This window comes from Sturnira hondurensis, unplaced genomic scaffold, assembly GCF_014824575.4.
Source record: "Sturnira hondurensis isolate 20B ecotype Veracruz unplaced genomic scaffold, ASM1482457v3 Scaffold0001304, whole genome shotgun sequence".
In the NCBI taxonomy this organism is placed as follows: Eukaryota; Metazoa; Chordata; class Mammalia; order Chiroptera; family Phyllostomidae; genus Sturnira; species Sturnira hondurensis.
Window position 1 is genome coordinate 2050381 of NW_028073935.1, and position 26001 is coordinate 2076381.

General features: G+C 39.1%; 1 pseudogene; it reads right to left on the bottom strand.

Annotated features, from left to right (window-relative positions):
- Positions 1-481: 481 nt before the first annotated feature.
- Positions 482-3251, bottom strand: LOC119004102 (pre-mRNA-splicing factor SPF27-like; annotated as a pseudogene).
- Between the last annotated feature and the right edge of the window lie 22750 nt (positions 3252-26001).

The following is a 26001-nucleotide window of genomic DNA, read 5'->3' on the forward strand; positions in this document are numbered from 1 at the left end:
TGTCTTTTTAGAGTGGAGTCATGTAAGTTTTTTGTATATTTTTTAAGATTAAACCATAGTCTGAGGTATCATTGGAAAATATGGACCCTCCTGGTCCATCCATGTAGTTGTAAATGGTAAGATTTTGTTCTTTTTATGGCTGAGTAATATTCCATTGTATGTATATATACTACACCTTCTTCATCTTTTGAAGGACACTTAGGTTACTTAGATATATTGTCTTAAATAAATTGGTTATTATATTGCTTAGATTTATAGTGCAAGAAACAGAGGGGTGCATGTGTGTTTTCTTTTTCTTTCCAAGTTGGAATTTTTATTTTGCTAATGTACAAATAGAATATAGCAGTCCACTTTCTAGAGTTTCTGAACACTTAACCACTGATGAGTTCTGTAAGAAGCAGTTGTCCTCCATAGTGTTAGTGCCAGATCTTCTGTGAAAGCCCAAATTACCTTCCTTTTTACCCTCTGAATTAATTGTCTTTCAGAAGTCTTGTCAGATGTTTTCTTTGTTGGCCTCTCCATGTTGCTGTTTCATTTAAAAGACTTCATTTTCTAATTGTTCAATAGTCCTTTCAATTTCATAATTCTTTCTGACCAGAGATGCCCAGTTTGACTCTATTTTTTCGTACTTTACATCCAGCCGTGAGTTGTGTGTTCTTTCATTGCCAGGCTAAATCTTGAATGTGTTTCCTTCACTTCTGGAGCTCTTTCTGTGAGTATTCAATCATACAAACTAGAGTTTCCTTATGTTTTCCAGGCATCCTTGCATCCATTCTGTGACATTAGTTCCAGATTCTTAATTTAAATTGCTTGATGTTCTAACTGGGTCTTTGAATTGTTTACACATTCTTGTCATACAGTAATGTCATTTTTCTGACCTGAAGAAGGAGCTGGAAGTTCATGTTTTTTCATGTTGAACAATTCAACTGGTTGTGGAGAAGCCAGTCTTTCAAATTCATTTCTCAATAAGTGTTTCAAAAGCAGAATGATCTGGGGCTGTCAGGTAGCTCAGGTAGTTCTTCACATGTTGGTATCTGAGAATTTCCTTTTCTACCAGCACCACAGCTGCTTTTTGCACACCAGGTGCTTTGTAACCTTGGTCAAAATATTACAGTGCATCCACCACAACCTCTCCAGCCACCAAACCTGTGCCTCCTGTTCTTAAGTTCACCTCAGTCACCTCAGTTTTTTGAGTATTTTTTGAATTAGTGTTTTGAATTTTTTTGGATAAATACCCAGAAGTAGAATTGCCAAGCTATAAGGCAGTTCTATTTTTAATTTTTTCTTTTGTTTCCCTTGCTTAAGAAGATACATCACAAAAAATATCACTAAGAAAAATGTCAGAGGTTATTTTTATAGGAGTTTAAGGTTTTGGGTCTTACATTTAATTCTTCATTCCATTTTGAGTTTATTCTTGTACATAGTGTAAGAAGGTGTTCTAATTTCATTTTTGCATGTATGTGCCTAATTTTTCCAACAATGTTTACTGAATAGACTGTCTTTACCTTACTGTATGTTCTTGTTTGCTTTACAATAGATCAATTGACCATATAGCTGTGGTTTTATTTCTGGGTTCTCTTTTGTTCCATTGACCTATGCATCTGTTTTTATGCTGGTGCCCTGCTGTTTTGATTTCCATAGTCTGGTAGTGTAGTTTGATATCAGGTAGCATGATATCTCCAACTTTGATTGCCATAGCTATTTGGGATTTTTTGTGGCTCCACATAAAATTTGAGGATTATTTGTTTTAGTTTTGTGAAAAATGCCATTGGCATTTTTGTAGAAATTGCATCGAATCTATAGATTACTTTGATTTCTATGAATATTTTAATAGTATTCATTCTTCCTATTTGTGACCATGGTATATGCTTTTATTTATTTGTATTTTCTTCAGTTTTTCTCTAATATCTTATAATCTTCTGAATATAGGTTTTTTACCTCCTTGATTAAATTTATTTCTAGGTATTTTATTTTTCTTGATGTAATTACAAATGGGATTATTCTCTTAGTTTCTCTTTTTGATAGTTTGTTGTTGGTGTATAAAAATGTAAGCAATTTCTAAATATTAGTTTTGTATCCTGCTGCTTTACTGAATGTACTTATCAGTTTTAATAGATTCTTTGATGGAATTGTTAGGGTTCTTTGTAGGGTTTTTGGTGGAACAGAAAACTTGGGGCTGAGGGGTACTTCTGATTGCTTTTGGATTAGCAAGCAAACACAGTGAGAGTAAGAATGGAGCCTCCCAGACCTCGCACTGTCATATACTGAGGATCAAGTGGGAGAAGAGCTGCAAGCCAGTTGTGAAAGCTGGAGTCAGGAAGGAGCAAGTCCTGCTGTAAATTGCATCCTCAGGGTACCTCAGGCGTGTGAGATGGCCAAGCAAAAGGGCTGCTTGAAGCTTGTGTTGTCCCTTTCCCAGGCTCCCCACCTGATTATGGGAACACTCTTGCACTTTTTCATTGAATATCCTCCATCTTCTGCACCCTCTATCCCCTAAACTCTTGCTCTTTTCCATTCCTGTGCTGTTAATGCAGCTTTTCTGCCCTTTACACTCATTCCCCCAAGATCTGTGTGAAATTGAGCACTCTGCTCCAAAACTGAGAACTCTAGTGTAGACCAGCTGGGACTTTGCCTCATATGTTCCCGTCATGCTGACAAGACTGGGAAGCTCCTACTGTGGCTTTCTATTTGCTTCTTCTCAGTGTCTTGTCCCTGCAATGTTAGCACTATTTCCAGGCTCACCCTCTGCCTCTTTCTTTCTTGCCCTACTCCCTCCCCTGGGGAGTCACATCTTGCCATATTGTTCCAAGTTGCCCCCATATGATCATGGCTTCCTTAAAATCTAAACTCCAGCCCTAAACATGGTCCTTAGCTCTAGGCTCAGGAATTTGATTGCCTCTTGGACATCTTCTATCAAATGTTCCATAAAAGTCTGACAACCCTACCAGAGTTGCTTCTCCTGCAGTCATTCAGCCTCAGTGCTTATCATCATTTAGACAGCTGACTATGCCAGAAAATCAGAAGCTATCACAAAGTTTTTCTTCTTCAATCCTCAATACCCACATCAGGAACTTCCTATGATCAATTGTTTCCTGTCTAACTCTATGCCACTGTCTGAGTTCTGGCAAAACTTACCTCTCACTGTAGCAGCTTCCTGTCACTCTGTTTCCAGTTTTCCTGACCTGGAGGTCATTTTTCAGATCATATCCTAAAATGCACAACTGAGTGTTTTCAATGGCTCCTGATGGCATTCAGAATGAAGGCCCCAATCCTAAAAGTGGCCAAGGCCTTTATGGTCTCTTTTCTGGTTATAGCAAACCTCACTTCTTTCACCCACACCATTCCTCTAAAATACTGACCTCTTCCTTGAGTTACATGAGAATTCAAACTTTTACAAAGTTTTCTAATTTTAAAAATCAAAGGTTACTGTGTGTTGCACAGTATTCTTGATTAGAAGAATTAGCCCAGTAATCACATTTATGGAAATAAAGTTTGGTAATAATGTTTTTAATTGACCCCTGATAGGAGGCAGTGGATAAGAAATAAGCCCTTCAGATTGTAGTGGGGAACTTTCCACTTGTGTGGATGCATCCAGCCACTACAAATGACTGAGCAACATATCAAGTTCCTGCCCAATGTCATTGCTGGAACTCGAATGAGGCATGGAGTTGAGAGGACACCCCTGATGCAAGCAGTTCACAGTCTGGGTGATGGAATATGGCAAAATGCAGACAAAGCCATTGTCCACTTAACCCAGGGAAGGCCATAAAGCAGCTATCAACAAATTGCCCTTGTATGTGCAAGGTGGCCCAAAGCACATGGGGCTCAGGAAAAATTTTTATAATAACATTATACTATCATGACACACACACGTAAAAGGAGTATTAGGTGAAGATTAGAGGGGTCCACCAACTGCAGGGTTTTAAAGGGACAGAGAATGGCCTTCTGTAGATTGTTATTTAAAGTATTAGTATGATTAAGAAATGATTACTTCCCCGCAAATGTGTGCTTTACATTTTTCTCTCTTTATTTTTAAAAATCTTGTTTAAGGACCTCCTTTTTGCAGAAGTTATTTGCTGTAGTTTCAGTCCTGCTCTCATATCCAACTTCAAGGTTTCATATGGGATATAAAATGTGAGTTGACTTAAAAGCATTTTTTCCTCATCTGAGAATATTTTTCATTCCTTTTAGAGAGAGAAGAAGAGGAAAAAAGAGAGAGAAGACAGAAACATCAGTGCAAGAGAGAAACACCAATTGGTTGCCTTCTAGTAGGCAGCCCAACAGGGGATTAGAACTGCAACCTAGATATGTGCCCTGACTGGAAAATAAACCTGCAGTGTTTTAATGTGACAATGCTGCAACAAACTGAGCCACCCTGGGCAGGGCAAAAATAAAATAAAATGTGGGTTGAGGGAGGGAAAAATCTGTCTTCTGATGTGTGAAGACTAGGTCCATCACATGTCTGGGTCTGTGAGGTTCATTTCTCCAGAATTGGGGGAAAGTAATCAATTCCCCAAAGTAGGAATTACCAGGGAGAGGCATGCTGGGGTACTATGCCAGACTGACATTTTTGAGAGGTTCAAAGTGAACCTTACAAAAGCAGTGAGCACTGTCTAGCACTGCTCTCTCCTCTTGGAATCCCATTATTTATCTGCTAACATGTATTGGAAGAGATGGAGGGAACTAAGCCAGTCTCAGGTTCTGCTTTGTCCTGGGCACCACCACCCATCTCTGTGGCATCACTTTAGCCTCTCCAAGCCACTCTCCTAGCTCACTCTGACTCATACCAGGCAGCAGAGCAGAGGAGTTCAGCACCTTGCATCAACTACATCTGGGTTTGCCCCTGTCCTCTGCCACTCACTAGCTGATAAGACAACTGAGCTTCTCCAAACCTCAGATGCTTTATCCCCCTTGTAAGTTTTAATTGATCTATTAATATAAATATGTATATATTTTAATTATGTAAATATAAATATATATAATTGTTTCATAGACCCTCAACGAATTGTAACTTTTATTAGCACTCTCCTTTACTGGAATTTCATGTTTAAAGTGGAGAAAATACCACACTCAATATCTCTGAGATTCAGAGTAGTGTAGCCCTACTCCTGGGCCCCAGCAACCTCCTTCCTCCTCCTCAAGCCACAGCGTAGCAGATCAGCTTCCAAAGACTTGGGGTACCCATCAGCACCTGAATGCAAGAATGAGAGCCCAGATGAAAGGATTCCTAGTCAGTGTAGGATAGACAAAGTGAGCCCATTGGAAATGAGGCTTTTTGTGGTCATTTCCTTAGGGTGTGATCCAGTATTAATACCATGTTCTGAACATGTACTTGGCCATAATGACACCCAGTTACTGTACCATATGAGAATGGATCAAAGTCAGAGGGAAGCTGCACACAATTTATGATAACACAGGGCTTATTTAGTTGTAATTTTCCTTTGGAGCCGGAGGCAAGAGGTATTGATCATAAAACAACCAAAACTAGTTACAGAGTTGAACTTATTCCCAGTTTGTGTTGTGAAATTCCAAATGCATGCTGGAAAACCTCCAAGGAGGATGTCAGAAGGAAGGATAGAGTGCACGGGGCAGCCTTTGGGAGAAGGACTTGGTGAGTGTAAGGGTAAAGAGGTTCTGAAGAAAAAAGACCCACTGATTTTTCACCAAGGCTGTAACTGGCTTTACAAATGTTTTTGAGAGGGCAGAGGTGGTTTCTGAAGTTGAACAGAGAACACTTAGGAGGACTCTGCTCCCTTTATTTCCTAGATGTTGGCCGTGACCACTGATACTTTTGTAACTTCTGCCTGCTTCATATAGCTGAGCAGCAGAAAGGAGGGCGAGCACTCAGCAGGTTGAGCCAACCTGTCGTCAATAGGACTGTCATTGTGCCACTTACTCCAGCACTTGCAGAGATGTGTGCAGAGGGTCGACAGGAAAAAAAGGCCAGGGCATGAACTTTTCTTTGCATGGGTAGAGAGAAAAGAGATTTAAAATTGTGAATTGTTGAAATGACTGTGGTCCTATTTAAAAAGCAAATTGTGGAAAAATACAGGTTGATTCCTTGGAGATATATATGAGACTTTTGAATGTGTTTTATAACACCACAATGCACTAGAAAAAAATCAGAATACTTTTCTAAATAAAAATCTGTCTGATATGGGGTTCTCACTTAGTTGGGGTAGCCAGAACTTCTATCTGCTGTAGTCCCAGCTGGCCCCTGTAGTAGGACGCTGGAAGCACACTCAGGTGGGGTCTCAAAATCCAATTTCCAGGGCCTTGTTGGTGGCAGCCATATCTGGGCTTGTACCTCTCCTCTGCCGCTCACTATATGGTAGTAGGGGAGTTACCTGTTCTTTAGTACACAGTGGTCTGTATCTTTTTTTTTTAAGATTTTATTTATTTATTTATCTGTAGAGGGGAAGGAGAGAGGGAGAGAAACATCAGTGTATGGTTGCCTTTTGTGCATTCCCTGCTGGTAGTTAGCCTGCAAGGAACCGGCCTGCAAACCAGGCATGTGCCCTGACTGGGAATCAAACCGCGATCATCTGGTTCACAGGCACGTGCTCAATCCACTGAGCTACGCCAGCCAGGGCTTGTATCTTTGTGGTCATCTGTTTGGGCTGGAGCCCTATGTCTGTGGCAGTCTCCTGAGTGATCTTTGCAGTTGTGCCTCCTTGAGGTTCTTCCCACCTCCATGGGCTCCCCAGAGAAATTGCCCAAGCTTTCCCTCCTAAAAGAGCCACACGCCACTGTTCTCTTCCCCAATCTTGTTTCTTCTTCCCAAGAACTTGCTTTTCTGCTCTTCCTTTTAGGGGAGATCCTACTTCACCTCCCCTCCCTGGGTCTCTTTCTGAGAGCAAAACTGGGCAGAGGACAGTAGGATGCCCATCAGCTTGTTTCCTTACCAAAACATTTATTAACTCATCATTGCCAATCAAAATATAAGGAGAAAGCAGGCTCTGAGGAACTTAAGGTAGAGAAAAAGGGAAATACTTTTCTTTGTTCTTTCTCTTCTCCCCTTGACCATTCCTTCTTACTCTGTTTTACTGCCCAGATGTAACAGCTGACAGATCTGGCTTCATGGCAAAAAAATGAGAGCAAAACAAAACAAACAAACAAAAAACATGCTCCCACATAAAGCCATTATTTATTTTATTTTAATTTTTATTGTTATTATATTACAGCTGTTCCAATATTTCCCTTTTTTCCCTCCTCCACCCAGCCCAGCCCCCACTCCCACAGTCAATGCCCACACTCTTGTCCATGTCCATGGGTCATTCCTACGTGTTCTTTAATTAATCACTTCCCCTCCTTTCCATCATTATCCTCTCCCCTCTTCCCATCTCATCACTGTCAGTCTGTCTCAGGTTTCCATGTATCTGCTTCTGTTTTTCTTGTTAGTTTATTTTGTTCATTAGATTTCTCTTATAGGTGAAGTCATATGGTATTTGCTTTTTATCACCTGGCTTATATCACTTAGCATAACATTCTCCAGTTTCATCCATGCTGTCATAAAAGGTAGGAGTTCCTTCTATCTTTCTGGTGCATAATATTCCATTTTTGTAAATGTACCATAGTTTTTTGATCCACTCATTTACCAATGGGCACTTAGACTGTTTCTAGCACTTGGCTGTAAATTGTGCTGCTATGAACATTGGGGTGCATAAGTTCTTTTGAATTGGTGATTTGGGACTCTTTGGGTATATTCCAAGCAGTGGAATCACTGGGTCAAAAGGCAGTTCCATTTCTAGTTTTTTGAAGAAATTTTATACTGGTTTCATAGTGGCTGTACCAGTCTACATTCCCACCAATAGTGCACTAGGGTTCCCTTTTCTCCACAGCCTTGCCAGAACTTGATTTTGTTAATTTGTTTATGATCACCATTCTGATGGGTGTGAAGTGTTATCTTGCTGTGGTTTTAATTTGCATGTCTCTGATGTCTAGTGATGTTGAGTATTCTTTCATATGCTTGGGCCCCATCTGTATGTCCTCCTTGGAGAATTGTCTATTCAGGTCCTTTGCCTATTTGTAAATTGGATTGTTTGTCTTCCTGGTGTTGAGTCATATGAGTTCTTTCTATATTTTGGAGATTAAACCCTTGTCCAATGTATTATTGGCAAATATATTCTCCCATATGATGGGTTCCCTTTTCATTTTTTCTAGTCTTATTTATTTATTTATTTATTTACATTTTAAATTGTTATTTTATTTTATTTTATTTTAATTGTTACTCAAGTACAGTTTTCTGCCTTTTATCCCATCACAGCCCACTCTCCAGCCTTCCCCACCTCCCTTCCATTTCCACTTCCCTTATTATTGTCCATGTGTCCTTTATAGTTGTTCCTGCAAACCCTTCCCCTTTTCCCCTGAAATTCCCTCTTCTCTCCCCTCTGGTCACTGTCAGCCTGTTCTCAATTTTAGTGTCTTTGGCTATATTTTCCTTGTTTGCTTGTTTTGTTGATTAGGTTCATGGTAAAGGTGAGATCATATGGTATTTGTCTTTCACTTCCTGGCTTATTTCACTTAGCATAATGCTTTCCAGTTCCATCCATGCTGTCCCATAAGGTAGGAACACTGTCAGTGGGATTGCAGACTGGTACAACCATTATGGGAAACAGTATGGAATTTTCTCAAAAAACTAAAAATGGAACTGCCTTTTGATCCAGCAATTCCAATGCTGGGGTTATACCCTAAGAGCCCTGAAACACCAATCCAAAAGAACCTATGCACCCCAATGTTCATAGCAGCACCATTTACAATAGCCAAGTGCTGGAAGCACCTAGGTGCCCATTAGTAAATGAATGGATCAAAAACTATGCTATATTTACACGATGGAATTCTATGCAGCAGAAAGAAAGAAGGAACTTCTATCTCTTTTTATTTTGGTGATGGTTAAAGCCATTTTCAATTTGATAAACATTAAAGGAATCTGAGTGTGAGCTCCTCGCTATCCCTGCCTGTACAAGAAGCAATTGAGTGAGGGAATGGCTGACTATAGAAGAGGTCCTGGATGATTCTATGAGCACCTGTGCTCACAGCTTGGCATCATCCCTTAGAACGGATCAAATGAATGCCATACTAGTGTGGTTTTGTGAGTCTTTTAAAGGATTTTATTTATTCATTTTTAGAGAGAGGGGAAATGAGGGAGAAAGAAAGGGAGAGAAACATCAATATGTGGTTCTCTGTCACATCCCCACTACTGAGGACCTGGTCCACAAACCATTCATGTGCCCTAACTGGCAATTGAACCGGTGACTCTTTGGTTTCCAGGATGGTTCTCAGTCCACTGAGCCACACTAGCCAGTGCTTGTGAGTCTTTTAATATTTGGATTTGACTTTTGTATTTATCATTTTAGTTCTCTGAGCACTTAAAATTCTATATGGATTTGTGCTTTGTTAAAAGAAGAGGAGGGTACCAAGTTAGAAAAACAAGTAAAATAATGGGACTAGTCTTTTAGTAATTCATAATTTTAACCATTGATGGATTCACATAGAAGGTGAATTTGGGAGAACAAATGGGTGTTGGTGAAGAGGAAGTGTTAAGTCTAAAAATGTGAAGGGCCTTACATGTTATCCCACTTGCATAACAAGTTCATCTGCCATAGTTTAGATAGATGGATGGATGGATGGGTAGATAGATAGATAGATAGATAGATAGATAGATAGATAGAGTTATAAGTAGATGTTTCTGGAGGACATGTTTTTATTTTCTCCAGAAGTTTATGTCTTTAATTTCCATAACTTTTTGCCATTCAACCATCCTTTAACCCATGTTGCAAGTAACTTTTGCTCAAACAGCTTTGACCATGCACAAACATGAAAATATTCATGCAATGCTGCTAACAGGAAGTGGGGGATTTGTTCCTAGCATTAGATCAATCATGGATGACAGAGAGTTCAAGCATAGAGGCACAATTAGGAAAAGGTTGATCTGGCTGAAGGCTTAGGCAAGATAGGAAATAATGTACATTTAAATAATTAAAGGCAAACCAAAAGGGAACCCAAATAAATTCTGTGATCTAAGAGAACTTTCTAAATCAACCACATAATGTTTGATGAGTTGAGTTTTAAAAACCTGTCCCAAGGCAACAATGACAAAAATAGAGAGTATTGCATGTGCTCTGGATAATTCCCACAGAAGGATATGCTTTGGTACTAAGAGGATGGAATAAGCTCATAGTTGACTATGAAGTTAAAAATGCACATGTAGTTTCACACTAGCATTTACAAAGCACTTTGTATATGTTAGGAATTGTTCTAAGTACTTAGCATTTACAACTCAATTTAATTCTCTAAATGACCTCATAAGCAGTACTACAATTATTTCCATTTTGAAGATTAGGAAATGGAAACAAAGAAAGATTAAGTAACTTGACAAAAATCATTCAGCTAGGTAAATGACAGAATCATGATTTTGACCCAGGCAATCTGAGTTCTTGCTTGTTACCCCCTGACTCTTGTGTAGCTTAGCATCCTATTTGCTTTCAAACACAAACAGGAATCTTTGGAGGTGGGGTGGGGAAGTGTTTAAAATCATAGATACTATTTTCCTACCTTTTAGATGTATTGATTTCCATACACATCCACGGAAGCCTCAACAACAAAAGCTTTGTTGTTATCTGAAATAGGCTAGTCTTAATTATCTTTGTTTCTGGTCAAAAACACTAAAGCTTTCTTCTATATTTCATCCAGCTTCTCTTAGAGTAGGTAGAATTTCAGCAGGGAACTTGCTGAGGAGAATGGGAGATTCAGGAGCAAGGTCTTTACTGTAGAGGGAACCCTACAGTCACTGTCAGAGGCCTCAGGATTGCAGTTCTTATTCAGCTCTTCAGGTGTGAAAACAAGGAAACTACTAAAAGGAGCCTAGTCCTGACTGATGTGGCTCAGTAGATTGAGTGCCAGCCTGTGAACCAAAGAGTGGCCAATTCAATTCCCAGTCGAGGCACATGCCTGGGTTGTGGGCTAGATCCCCAGCTGGATGTGTGCAAGAGGCAACCACACACTGATGTTTCTCTCCCTTTCTTAGTCTCTCCCTTTCACTCTCTCTGAAAATTAATAAATAAAATCTTTAAAAATCAAAAGGTAGAAAACAAAAGGTGCCTAGCAACTGCCTGGGAGCCCCACATAAACAGCCAGTTTCAGTTCCTAATGCATCCCCCCTGTCTGAGGACTGTACCCCTGAGGAAGGAGGAACATCTGTCCTTTCAGTGGTTTCTCACTAAACCTTCTGTAGGAACACTGGGTCGTGTGTTTGCTTTGCTCTTCTGAATCCTAGAACATTTAAGTGATAGAAGTAAGCAAGATATTTAAAGGATGCTCATTTATTTAAGTTGGCTTAATTATCTCCATTAGACTTAATTGCTATAATTGTTGCTTTACTGTCATAATTGTTGTTCCTGTTGTCTTTACAAGGATCACCCAAGGCATTGTGAGCTTTGTGTAGTTGTTTACAGGGTGTTTGACTCTATTTATGTTTCATAATGTTTACCTCCTGCTCCTTAGGGATTACATAGTCTGCTCAGGATGCTGCCTTGTTTCCAACTCTTCGAGAATGGGACAAAGGAACGTGACCATTCTCATTCTCTTATAGCATGGAGAAATTTACCATATAAAAACAGTAAACCACAAAAATGCACATATACTCCCTGGATACTTTATTACTACTAAAAATAATCTTGAGACTTACTGTGTGTCATGTTTTCTGTTTATAGTCTCATTTAATCTTCTCAACAACTCAGTGAAGTAAAAATTATTATTTTTTATTTAATTATTGTTCAAGTACAGTTTTATGTCTTTTACTCCCACCCTAGCCCACCTCCCCCAATGCTCCCCACCTCCCTCCCATTTCCACCCCCCTTAGTTGTTGTCCATGTGTCCTTTATACTAGCTCCTGTAAATCTTTCCCCCTTTCTCCCGAAATTCCCTCCCCTCTCCCCTCTGGTCACTGTCAGCCTGTTCTCTATTTCGGTGTCTTTGGTTATGTTTTGCTTGCTTCTTTGTTTTGTTGTTTAGCTTCCTGTTAAAGGTGAGATCATATGGTATTTGTCTTTCACCACCTGGCTTATTTCACTCAGCATAATGCTTTCCAGTCCCATCCATGCTGTCGCAAATGATAGGAGCTCTTTCTTTCTTTCTGCTGCATAGAATTCCATTGTGTATTTGTACCATAGTTTTTGGATCCCTTCATTTACCAATGGCCACCTAGGTTGCTTCCAACACTTGGCTATTGTAAATTGTGCTTCTATGAACATTGGGTGCATAGGTTCTTTTGGATTGGTGTTTCGGGGTTCTTAGGATATAATCCTAGCAGTGGAATTGCTGGGTTGAATGGTAGGTCCATTTTTAGTTTGCTGAGAAAATTTCGTACTGTTATCCATAATGGTTGTATCAGCCTGCAATCCCACCAACAGAGACCTAGGTTCCCTTTTCTCCACAACCTCTCCAACTCTTGTTGTTTGTTGCTTTGTTTATTATGGCCATTCTGACCAGTGTAAAGTGATATCTCATTGTGGTTTTAATTTGCATCTCTGATAGCTAGCGATAGCTATCAGAACATTTTTCTGCCAATGTTCTCCTGTAGGAATTTAATGGTGTCACAGCTTATATTTAAGTCTTTTATCCACCTTGAATTTATTTTTGTGTATGATGTAAGTTGGTGCTTGAGTTTGATTTTTTTGGACGTAGCTGTCCAGTTCTCCCAACACCATTTTTTGAAGAGGCTATTTTTACTCCATTTTACGTTGCTGCCCTCTTTGTCGAATATTAATTGACTTTAGAGACTTGGGTTTATTTCTGGGCTCTCTGTTGTGTTCCATCGGTCTATGTGCCTATTTTTATGCCAGCACCAGGCTGTTTTGATTACAATGGCCTTGTAATACAGTTTGCTATCAGGTATTGTGATCCCTCCTACCTTGTTTTTCTTTCTCAAAATTGCAACAGATATTCGGGGTCATTTATGGTTCCATATATATTTTTGAAGTGTTTGTTTTATGTCTGCAAAGTACATCATTAGTACTTTAATAGGTAGTGCATTGAATCTATAAATTGCTTTGGGTAATATGGATATTTTGATGATGTTAATTCTTCCAGTCTATGAACATGATATATCTTTTCATTTGTTTATGTCTTCCTTGATTTCTTTCTTCAATGTTGTGTAGTTTTCTGTATACAGGTCGTTTCCTCCTTTGTTAGGTTTATTCCCAGATATTTTATTTTTCTTTTTGCTATATGGAATGGAATTATTTTCTTGATTTTTGCTTCTGCTGTTTAATTGTTGGTATACAAAATGCATTTGATTTCTGGATACTAACTTTGTATTCTACTATTTTGCCAACTTCATTTATTAGGTCAAGCAGTTTTTAGGTGGAGTCTATAGGATTTTCCATGTCATCTGCAAATAATAACAGTTTTCTTTCCTCCTTTCTGATTTGGATGCCTTTTCTTTTCTCTTCTTCTCTGATCGCTGTGGCTAAAACTTTCAATACTATAATGAATAGAAGTGATGTAAGTGGACAACCTTGTCTTGTTCCTGATCATAGTGAAAAAGATGTCAGCTTTTGCCCTTTGAGTATGATGTTGGCTGTAGGTCTCTCACATATGACCTTTATTAAATTGAAGAATGATCCCTCTATTCTCACTTTTCTGAGTGTTTTTTTCATAAACGGGTGTTGTACCTTATCAAAAGCTTTTCTGCATCTATTGATGTGACCATGTGATTATTGTCTTTGCTTTTGTTTATGTGATGTATTAAGTTTGCTGATTTGAGAATATTGAACTATCCTTGAATCCCTGGAATGAATCCCACTTGATTATGGTGTATGATCTTTTTAATGTATTGTTGGATGCAATCTGTCAATATTTTGGTAAGGATTTTAACATTGATGTTCATCAGCAATATTGGCCTGAAGTTTTTTTTCTTTGTTGTATCTTTATTTGGTTTTGGAATTAGGATGATTCTGGCTTCATAAAAAGAGTTTGAGAGTCTTCAATCAATTTGAATTTTTGGGAATACTCTGTGAAAAACAAGGATTAGCTCTTCCCTAAATGCTTTGTAGAATTCTCCTGTGAAACCGTCTGGTCCAGGACTTTAGTGTGTTGGGAGTTTTTTGATTACTGCTTTAATTTCATTTGTTGTTATTGGTCTATTCAGGCTTTCTGCTTCTTCTTCACTGAGTTTTGGAAGATTTTATTTTTCTAGAAATTTGTCCATTTCACCTAAGCTTTCAAATTTCTTGGCATACAGTTCTTCATAGTAATTTTTTACAATCCTTTGTATTTCTGTTGTGTCAGTTGTATTCTCTCCTGTTTTATTTCTGATTGTCTTTATTTGGAACTTCTTTCTATTCTTGATGAGCCTGCTTAAGGGCTTGTCTATTTTGCTTATCTTTTAAAAAAACCAGCTTCTGGATTCATTGATTCTTAGAATTGTGCTTTTAGTCTCTGTGTCATTTAATTCTGCTCTGATGTTGGTTATTTCCTTTCTTCTACTTACTCTGGACTGTCTTTGTTGTTTTTCCTCGAGTTCTTGCAGGCGTAGGGTTAGGTTGTTTGTTTGAAATGTTTCCATTTTTTTTAGGTAAGCCTGTATTGCTATGAACTTCCCTCTAAGGACTGCCTTCGCTGTTTCCCATAAGTTTTGGGTTGTTGTGAGTTCATTTTCATTTGTTTCCAGAAAATTTTTTATTTTTTTCCTAATTTCATTCTTGACCCATTCATTATTTAATAGCATGCCATTCAATTTCCATGAGTTTGAGTGTTCCATGCATGGGGAAAAGCAGAATCCTCTTTGTCCTCCCCTGCCACCATCTTCTCAGATTCTCCTAGAAATAATTATAATGGTTTTGCAGATGGGAAAACTGAGGCACAGTGAAACAAGGAGACCAAACTCACATAGTTAGGAAGTGGCAGTGCTGGGGAATAAACCTAAGAGCAGAGATATCCTGTGAATTTAGTCACTATAGTAATTAGGGTGCTAGTCTTCTTTTTCTGATACTAGATATGTGAAGCAGGGAAGGAAATAATCCATATTTCAATGGCCCAAAATGTGTCCCACATAATTCATGATAGTTTCATGATAAGAAGTCTTTCTTTAAAAAATTATTATAGACAAACTTTTTTCTGCGTTTTTTGCTATCAGGCTTTTATGTCATAGATTTTATTATTACATAGAAATCTGAATGCAAATAAATTTAAAATTAATTATAGCTGGGTAGCCCCAACAAGCCAAGCCTATTTTATTTAACACCATCATTTATTTATTTTTTTTAACAAGTCTCCTGTTCAAATGCTCATGAATAACCTGTTGGGTGGTAACATCCAGATATATTCCTAAGAGTCATTCACCTAATTATTTAATTTCCTCTTAGCAGATTTCCAGGCCAAAAAAAAATGGCACCTAAGAAGAGGTGAGTTTGATATGATGAGCGGGTCATGTGGTCCAGGTACAATTAGATAAATTTTCTTAATAATTGACACTTGACAGAATGAATGTAATTGGCACAAAAATGGGAAAGAGCATTTGATCATATTCCAAAAGATATTCTTATCTTTTTATTTATTGTACAAAGCCTTCTATTTTCCTTATTTCATAGATCTGTACTTGGTTCACTTGGGGGCTTATGAAAACTGAGCAATGAACTAGGAGCAACAGCAAGACCTGTGCTATCCAAAGATGCATCATTCATTCATCTAGCATGGATGTCCAAACTTTTGGCATCTTTGGGGCACAGTGGAAAAAGAAGAGTTGTCTTGGTCCACACATTAAATGCATTGCCACAGGTAATCACAAAAAAATCTCATAATGTTTTAAGTAAATTTTACAATTTTGTGTTGGACCGCGTTCATAGCCATCCTGAGCTGCATGCGGCCACAGGCCACAAGTTGAACAACACTGATTCTAGAGCATGTGTATCAAACTTCTAGACAGAGATAGGAAGATAGAACTGGTATAGCAGGAGGGCTAGAAATGCCCCAAGAGACCCCTTTCAAAGTAAAATATCATGATTTCTTTCTTAAAAACTATTTATTTATTTATTTATTTGTAGAGAGGTGGAAGGGAGGGAGAAAGAGAAGGAGAAAAACATCAATGTGTGGTTACCTCTTGAGCACCCCCAACTGGGGACCTGGCCTGCAATCCAGGGATGTTCCCTGTCTGGGAATCAAACCAGTGACCCTGGTTTGACCCTTTGGTGACCCTTTGGTTCTCAGGCCAGCACTCAATTCACTGAAACACACCAGCCAGTGCCAAAAAGATAATTTCTTAACTTTCCTTTCCCCCAATCTTTTAGTTAAACTTGCTCAGGAAAAATGCATTCTAGGCTTATTGTTTATTTATATACTAAATATCCTGGTGTATTTCTGCTGCCTCCTAGGGTAAAGCCCACTCTAACTGCACATGTATGCTTGGATGTTTGAAAAGAGCAAATTCTGGGCACCAAAGTGAAGGAAAGTTTGGGTGAGTGTTCTCGTTAAACTTCATTTGCTGGTTGTCCCTGGTTCTGCTTACATTTAACTAAATGCCCAGGATGTGGCAAAAGTAAGTAAAAATTGAGAGAACTAAAAGTGAACTAAAATAGCCATTTATTTTCTCAGTATTCCAACCATCATTGACAACCCTTATTTATTAATTATACATTTTATAAAAATCTGTTTATTTATGTACCCAAACTTCTAAAGACTGTCTGGTCACTGTCAGTATATTGTTAGAGAAGGCTGTTTTCTTCTTGACTTCAAGGTTGATATTTACCAGGTTCATCATTCCAAGACTACATCTGAAACTAACAAATCTGACTTTTTTCCCTGCATCTATTACCAGGCACTAAACTTGGCCATGCAAAAGTAGATGCTCTCATGTTAAATTGTTTTATGCTTAGAGCCAAAGTTGAGTTCTAATTCTCATTTATTTGAAAGGAACAGAGGGACCTGAGATATTGTTAGTAGCTGACAAGATGCCACTTTTTTGGCTGTCTTCCACAGCATTCAGATTCATATCTGAGATTCACATACTTTGCATGTTTTTCCCCACATGCTAGGACAGGCATGTTTTCAGAGACAAGCTTCAGGAGTTGGGGTAGAGACTTGTTTTTATACATGATCATCAGCACAGAGCAATATTTCTTGGAAATGGGAAAGTTCCACAAGCTGAGGATATGTTTCCCTTGACCAGTCTTTCCTCCAGGAGACTACTAAGGGATTTTCACCTTATTCTCCAACCCTGGACCTGTCCTTTAACTGAAAGAAAGACACCTTCTTCTTCAGATTTTGGTATTTTATCTGAATCCTTGGCAAAAATCTACCTTATAATTTTTAAATTAAGATTCCTGTATTTAAAAAGGCAGTGACACTGGAGCTCCAGGCTCATCTGGTTTATCACATACTTCAGGACGGGTTTAGGTCTGGATTTCAACCATGTAATAACATGAAGCCAGGATCTGTGGTAACCTAATTATTCACATGAAGAGAGACTTGTTAAAATAGAGACACTCTGGTGACCAAGGCCTCCAGTGTGCTTTCACACTATGCCCTTAGGTCAAAGTTTCTCCCCGGTAGATTTAAACTTTAATGTTTCATAAGACTTGTTTCTTACCTTGCAAGAGACCACATTTCTTTTTGGCAACAATTAATATTTGGGCTCAATTAGGCAAATTTAGAGTATGGGTGGATTCCGCTTGGAATAGATGTTGTCAATACTTAGTTCAAAGGAAGCTACCAAAACTGTATAACTTGAGGGCTGTTCTGAAAAGCCAGCTTCATGTGCCTTCAGAAGGTGTCTGAAATCTTCATTCTCAGACTTTCTGGTCTAAGACAGTTGCTAGAATGCCAGCTTGCTAATCAAAAGCTTACGTATAGTTTTCTCTACATGCCAGACTGCCCTATTCCACTGCAGGGCCAATATTTAGTCTGCTAATTGCTTGCACAAATAACTTTTTTTCAAAAGATTTTATTTATTTATCTTTGAAGAGAAAGGGAAGGAGAGAAGGAGAGAAATATCAATGTATGGTTGCCTCTCGTGCGTCCCCTGCTGGGAACTGGCCTGCAACCCACGCGTGTGCCCTGACTGGGAATCGAACCTCGATACTCTGGTTCGCAGGCCTGCGCTCAGTCCACTGAGCTACACCAGCCAGGGCTGCACAAATAACTTTTTTCTCCTGAAAAACAGAGATTATATGTAATAGGTCCTGCTGGAACATGGTCTCTAGCTCCAGGTGCTTCTGAATTGCCTGGAAGTTCCCAGAGGTGAACTCTACCCACCTGATCTATGAACAGGTTGATCAAACTGTTTGGGCTGATGGAATCCCAGGTAAAGTAGTTAACATTCAACACATAAAATTAAACTAAAAGATGTGTGGACCCCATGGAAGAAACAGTACCCCTTTAAAGAGGAGGCTTTAGAGAAGACTCAGCCAATATTACAAAAAACCTTACTCTGATGAATATTGATTTGTACAGAATCTTATAGCCATAAATGACACTTACTTATCCTACAGTGCCTACCCCTATACTCTGTTGACCATGGTGCCTGGAGATAGCAAACGATTTTTAGTCCTAGACTTCAAGGATGCCTTTTTCTGCATCCCAATAGATGAACAGACTCAACTACTATTCACATTTGAATGACAGTACCTGGAAACAAAAGCCATGCTCCAGTACTGCTGGACTGTGCTGCTACAAGGATTTAAGAACTCCCTGACTATATTCAGGAAAGTATTGATAAAAGACTTAAGGGATGTTCAATTGAAATCAAGAGTTATTTTACAGTATGTGGACAACATACAGGGTCTGGCACAAATAATGCCCCTTTAAAAAAATCACAAACTCTTATTACAAAATCATAAGCATGTAATCCTGTAACATAACAATATCATACTAGAACATACCATATGACATTTTAGGTGAGATTTTTAAATTAAAACTATGAAGTATTACACCCATATTATTACCCTACTGCTCATAGTCAAGCAGGCTTTTCTTCTGCTAAACCATGTCTTGACAGCTAGTAGCACCTACGAGGACTGCTGGTGTTTGTTCAACACCAGCATTATTCTAAATCATCTGCAAAAAAGGGGGTATACGGCATCTCCTCACAAAGCACAGATTTGCAAACAGAAGGTTGCATAACAGAGTACTAAGAGATTGATGGCAGGTAGAAAGCAAGCCATTGCTACAATAAAAATACCAGAGAACCAAAGGTAGCTTCATAGGTTCTCAGGGATTACAGGGTTCTGCCGAAATTGGATTCTAAACTTTGTACTTATAGCAAAATCATTGTACAATTCTTTATTTTAAATGTATTTAATTATTTTTCAAGTACAGTTTTCTGTCTATTACTCCCATCCCATTCCACCCACCCATGCTCCCCCTCCCTCCCATTTCTACCCTTCTTAGTTGTTGTCCATGTATCCTTTATATTTCTACCTCTAAATCCTTCCCCTATTTCCCCTGAAATTCCCTCCCCTCTCCCCTCTGGTCACTGTCCCCCTGTTCTCTATTTCAGTGTCTTTGATTATATTTTGCTTGCTTGTTTGTTTTGTTGTTTAGCTTCCTGTTAAAGGTAAGATCGTATGGTGTTTGTCCTTCAACACCTGGCTTATTTCACTCAGCATAATGCTTTCCAGTTCCATCCATGCTGTTGCAAAAGGTAGGAGCTCCATGTTTTTTCTGCTGCATAGAATTCCACTGTGTATATGTACCATAGTTTTTTGATCCATTCATTTACTGACGGGCACCTAGGTTGCTTCCTACTCTTGGCTATCATAAATTGTGCTGCTATGGACATTGGGGTGCATATGTTCTTTGGGATTGGTGTTTTAGGGTTCTTAGGATACAATCCTAGCAGTGGAATTGCTGGGTCAAAATGCAAATCCAATTTTAGTTTGCTGAGAAAATTCCATACTGTTTTCCATAGTGGTTGTACCAGTCTGCAATCCCACCAACAGTGGACCAGAGTCCCCTTTTCCCCACACCCTCTCCAACATTTGTTGTTTATTGCTTTGTTTATGATAGCCATTCTCACCGGTGTAAAGTGGTATCTCATTGTGGTTTTAATTTGCATCTCTCAGATAGCAAGCAATGTTGAGCATCTCTTCATGTGTCTCAGGATCCTCTGTATGCCCTCCTTGGAGAAGTGTGTGTTCAAGTCCTTTGCCCATTTTTTTAATTGGGTTACTTGTCTTCTTAGAGTGAAGTCGTGTGAGTTCTTTGTATATTTTGGAGAGTAAACCTTTGTCTGAGGTATCATTGGCAAATATGTTTTCCGATACAGTTGGTTGTGTTTTTATTTTAATGCTGTTTTCTTTAGCTGCTCAGAAGCTTTTTATTTTGATGAGATCCCATTCGTTTGTTCTTTCCTTTATATTCCTTGCTCTAGGGGACATATCAGTAAAAATGTTGCTGGGTGAAATATCTGAGATTTTCCTGCCAATGTTCTCCCCTAGGACTTTAATGGTGTCATGGCTTATATTTAAGTCTTTTATCCACCTTGAATTTATTTTGGTGTATGGTGTAACGTGGTGCTCGAGTTTCATTTTTTTGCATGTAGCTGTCCAGTTCTCTCAACACCATTTGTTGAAGAGGCAATCTTTACTCCATTTTATGTTTTTGCCCCCTTTGTCAAATATTAATTGACTGTAGAGAGTTGGGCTTCTATCAGGGCTCTCTGTTCTGTTTCATTGGTCTAAGTGCCTGTTTATATGCCACTACCAGTCTGTTTTGATTACAGTGGCCTTGTAATACAGTTTGATATTAGGTATTGTGATCCCTCCTACTTTGTTCTTCTTTTGCAGAATTGCAGCTGCTATTTGGGGTCATTTTTGGTTCCATATAAATTTTTGAAGTGTTTGTTCTATGCCTGTGAAATATGCCATAGGTACTTTAATAGGTATTGCATTGAATCTGTAAATTGCTTTGGGTAGTATGGACATTTTGATGATGTTAATTCTTTCAATCCATGAACACGGTATATGTTTCCATTTGTTTGTGTCCTCCTTGATTTCTTTCTTCAGTGTTGTGTACTTTTCTGCATACAGGTCTTTCACCTCCTTGGTTAGGTTTATTCCCAGATATTTTATTTTTCTTTTTGCTATATCGAATGGGATTTTTTTTCCTGATTTGTGCTTCTGCTGCTTCATTGTTGGTATACAAAAATGCCTTTGATTTCTGGATATTAACTTTGTATCCTGCTGTTTTCCCAAATTCATTTATTAGTTCAAGCAGTTTTTTGGTAGAGGCTATAGGATTTTCCATGTACACTATCATGCCACTGCAAACAATGCCAGTTTTGTTTCCTCCTTTCTGATTTGAATGCCTTTTATTTCCTTTTCTTGCCTAATCGCTGAGGCTAAAACTTCCAATACTATATTAAATATAAGTGGTGAAAGTGGGCAACCTTGTCTTGTTCCTGATCTTAGTGGAAAAGATTTTCGTTTTTGCCCATTGAGTATGATGTTGGCTATAGGTCTTTCATATATGGCCTTTGATTATTGAGGAATGCTCCCTCTATTCCCATTTTTCTGAGTGCCTTTATCATAAATGGTTGTTGTACCTTATCAAAAGCTTTTTCTGCATCTATTGATATGATCATGTGGTTTTTGTCTTTGCTTTTGTTTATGTTGTGTATTACATTTACTGATTTGAAGATATTGAAACATCCTTGCATCTCTGGGATGAATCCCACTTGGTCGTGGTGTATGATCTTTTTGATGTACTGTTGGATGAAATTTGCCAATATTTTATTGAGGATTTTAGCATCTGTGTTCTTCAGCTATATTGGCCTGAAGTTTTCTTTGTTGTGTCTTTATCTGGCTTTGGAATTAGGATGATGTGGCTTCATAAAAAGAGTTTGTGAGTTTCCCATCATTTTGGATTTTTTGGAATATTCTGTGAAGAATAGAGGTTAGCTCTTCCTTCAATGCTTTGTAGAATTCTCCTGTGAAACCATCTGGTCCAGGGCTTTTGTGTGATGGGAGTTTTCTGATGACTTCTTGGATTTCATCTGCTGTTATTTACCTGTTCAGGTTTTCTGCTTCTTTTTCATTGAGTTTTGGAAGATTATATTTTCTCAAAATTTGTCCATTTCATCTAGGTTTTCAAACTTCTTGGCATACAGTTTTGCATAGTAATTTCTTACACTCCTTTCTATTTCTGTGGTATCAGTTGTAATCTCTCCTCTTTCTTTTCTGATTGCGTTTATTTGGGTCCTCTCTCTTCTTTTCCTGATGAGCCTACTTAAAGTTTTGTCTATATTGTTTATCTTTTCAAAAATACAACTCCTAGATTCATTGATCCTTAGAATTGTGCTTTTAGTTTCTATGCCATTCAATTCTGCTCTGATCTTGGTTATTTTGTTCCTTCTACTCGCTCTGGGCTGTATTTGTTGTTGTTCCTGGAGTTCTTGGAGGCGTCGCGTTAGGTTGTTTGTTTGAAATGTTTCTATCTTCTTTAGGTAAGCCTGTATTGCTATGAACTTCCCTCTCAGGAGCGCCTTCACTGTGTCCCACAGGTTTTGGGTCGTTGTGAGTTCATTTGCATTTGTTTCCAGAAGCTTTTTGATTTCTTCCCTTATTTCAATCATGACCCATTCATTGTTTAATAGCATACCATTAAGTCTCCATGCTTTTGGGTGTTCTGGTTTTTTTCCTGTGGGGTTGGTTTCCCATTTCAGTCCCTTGTGATCAGAGAAAATGCTTGCTATAATTTCTATTTTCCTGAATTTGTTGAGACTCCTTTTGCGTCCTATCATGTGGTGTATCTTTGAAAACGTCCCATGTGCATTTGAAAAGAATGTGTATTTAGTTTCTTTGGGATGGAGGGCTCTCTATATATCAATTAGGTCCATTTCATCTATAGTGTCACTTAATGCTGCAATATCTTTGTTGATATTTTGTTTGGAAGAGTTGTCCATTTTAGACAATGGGGTGTTACAATCCCCTACTCTAATTATGTTGCTGTCAATAACTTTCTTGAGGTCCTCTAGAATTTTCTTTATATATTTGGGTGCTCCTATGTTGAGTGCATATATATTTACGATGTTAATGTCTTCTTGGTGGATTCTTCCCTTGAGTATTATGAAGTGACCTTCTGGGTCTCTCTTTATAGCCCTTTTTTTGGAGTCTATTTTGTCTGATATGAGAATTGCAACCCAGCTTTTTTTTTCTTGTCCATTTGCTTGGAAAATTTGTTTCCATTCTTTCACTTTTAGTCTGTGATGCTCTTTTGACCTGAGGTGGATTTCTTGTAGGCAGTATATGTGTGGGTCACACTTTCTTAACCATTCAGCTATTCTATGTCTTTTAATTGGTGCATTTAACCCATTTACATTTAAGGTTATTATTGAAAGGTACTTATTCATTGCCATTTATGTACCTGTTTTCCTCTCTGTCTCTCTCCTTTCCTTCCTTTCCTTAAAGTAGCCCTTTTAGTAATTCCTGTAAAGCTGGTTTGGTGAAGGCGTATTCTTTTAGACTTTTTTTTGTCTTGGAAGCTCTTTATTTGGCTTTCTATCTTGATTTAGAACCTTGCTGGGTAAAGTAGCCTTGGTTGTAGGCCTCTGTTTCTCATTACTTGGAATATTTCTTGCCATTCTTTTCTTGCTTGGAATGTTTCCATTGAGAAGTCAGTAGCCTAGCTTACTGGGGCTTCCTTGTATGTTACTTTCTTTTTCTCCCTTGCTGCCTTTAGGATTTTCTCTTTGTCCTGGAGTTTTGCCATTTTAATGCTGATGTGTCTTTCAGTAGGCCTCTTTGGGTTCCACCTGCTTGGGACTCTCTGCGATTCTTGGATTCGTGTGACTTTATCTCTCCTCAACTTAGGAAAATTTTCTGTTATTACTTCTTTAAGTAGGTTTTCTATCCCTTGTTCTTCTTCTTCACCTTCTGGTATTCCTATTATTCGTATATTATTATGTTTCATATTGTCTTGCATTTCTCTTAAATTCTCCTCATTTTTTCTGGTTCTCTTTTCCATTATTTGGTCCGTCTGGGAGATTCTTTCTACCCTTTCTTCGATCTCACTTATGCGCTCTTCTACCTCATTGATCCTACTCTTCATACCTTCTACTGTGTTCCTTAGTTGAGAAATTGTATTCTTCATTTTCTCTTGGCCTATGCTGATGGTTTCTATTTCCCTTTTCATGTTGGTATAGTTTGCGGAGAGTTCATTGTAGCTCCCCTGTAGTTTCTGGTAGCTTCTTGTAAGCTCTTTGAATTTCCTTATAACCAGTGCTTTGAATTCAATATCTGATAGTTGACTTTCTTCTGTTTAGTCTATCATTCTTTCTGAGGCTTCCTCCTTTTCTTTCATTTGGGGATTGTTTCTTTGTCTTACCATTGTTTGTGATGCTCTTCTTGTTGGCCTCAGCTTCTTATATCGATCTGTTCTAGTTTCCTGGGTTTATGGTGTGAACTTCTGTGGTAGGATGCCTGTGAAATTTGGTGGTACAGTCTCCTGCAGGTATCTTGGTGTTCTCTCCTTCAGCTACTCCTCTTGTTTTTTTACAGCTGGTCAAACCTTTTCTTCTTGTCTCACTAGCTGCAGCAGGCTAAAAGGCTATTAGTGTGACCTTTCTTGCTTCTCGGTGAACTCAACTGGTCTCGCCAGTGCCCTCCCAAGATCCAGACAGGCGCAGCTCTCCCGCACCCCACTGAGAGCAGGTTTTTCCTCAGGCTTCCCAGCCCTGGCCTGGCGTGAGGGTGCGGGCTCCCAGCCAGGCTTTCCTGGTCTCACAGGCTTGGGCTTGGACCTTTCCCAGTGCTGTGGCTGAACACACAGGGCAACTCACAATTTTTCTAAGCTGGCAGCCACAGCCTGACTCCTGGTGCTTCTTAGTCTGTTCTGGGTGGGTCAGGAGGGAGCTGGTGACTGGTGCTCTTCCAGGGGCCCTGCCAGTAGCTCGAAGCTCCCCGAGATTGTGGGAGTGCTGGCTCAGGTCCCTCGCTACCAGGAACGCAGGGGTGACTCTCAGTTTCTAAAGCCAGCAACCACAGCCTGACTCCACGGGTTATCAGATCTCTCTGGTTTGCTTCCCAATGCCCACTCCTCTCTCTGCCACTACAGGCAAACTAATCTCTCCTGGTGTTTTCCAATCTGTGCCCTGCTGGATAGGGAGGGTGCCGGTGACTAGTTCTCTCCCAGGATTGTTGTTGCCTGCCCTCAGCTCTCTGAGACCAAGGCAGCCCGCCCAGGGCCCTGGAGTGGCCCAGGGGAGGGCCTGCAGCCTCTGTGCTGTTCCATCGTACCTTGTTGATCTGCAGTCCTTTCCTCTCCTCAACCTCTGGTCATTCAGTGTCTGCTACACCTTCTGGAGTCCTGCCTTCCTATATGCTGGGTCCCTGTTGAGCATTTGCTGTGCTCCTCAGCTGATCAGCCTGATTTTTCTCAGGTGAGTGGAGGGAAGTGAAATCCTTCGTACTACTCTTCTGCTATCTTCCCCAGTTCCCCCTTTGTTTGTGTTTTGAAAGGAAATGGAGGGTTTCTAAGAGTTAAAACTTCACATTAAGTTGAGAAGAAAACAATGGAAAGTATAAGGCCAGAAAATGCAATTTTGGTGGATATTAGAAGGACAAGGATTTTCCTTTTTGCTTTGTATTTTTCTCGTTACCTGATACCTCCAAGACTTTGCATTCTTAATGAGTAAATAATGGCATAAAGCTTCTTTGCATGAGACCAGTAATACCAGTTTCAAATTGTGGTTTTGGTAACTGAGACTTAGACTAGAATGTCATGCCTAAAGGAGGCATGCCTAGGAACTGAGATTGACTTTCAAAGCTAATGTAAGCCCACTGAAGAAGTGGCCTGGTGCCTTGTTTGGTCATGTGGTTCATGGCAGTTTTTCCATAGAAGGAACAAAATTTGCTTTCCTGAAAGATAGCAAGGTACTGCAGGCAAAGCTGGATGGCAGGTGTGTAGCTTGAGCTTACTAAGGGTCTGTGGCCTGAAGGGCTGACTAAGAGTCCATCTAAAGGTTGTTTGTGGAAGTTTCAGCAAAGGAGATTTAAAGAGCCTACATGA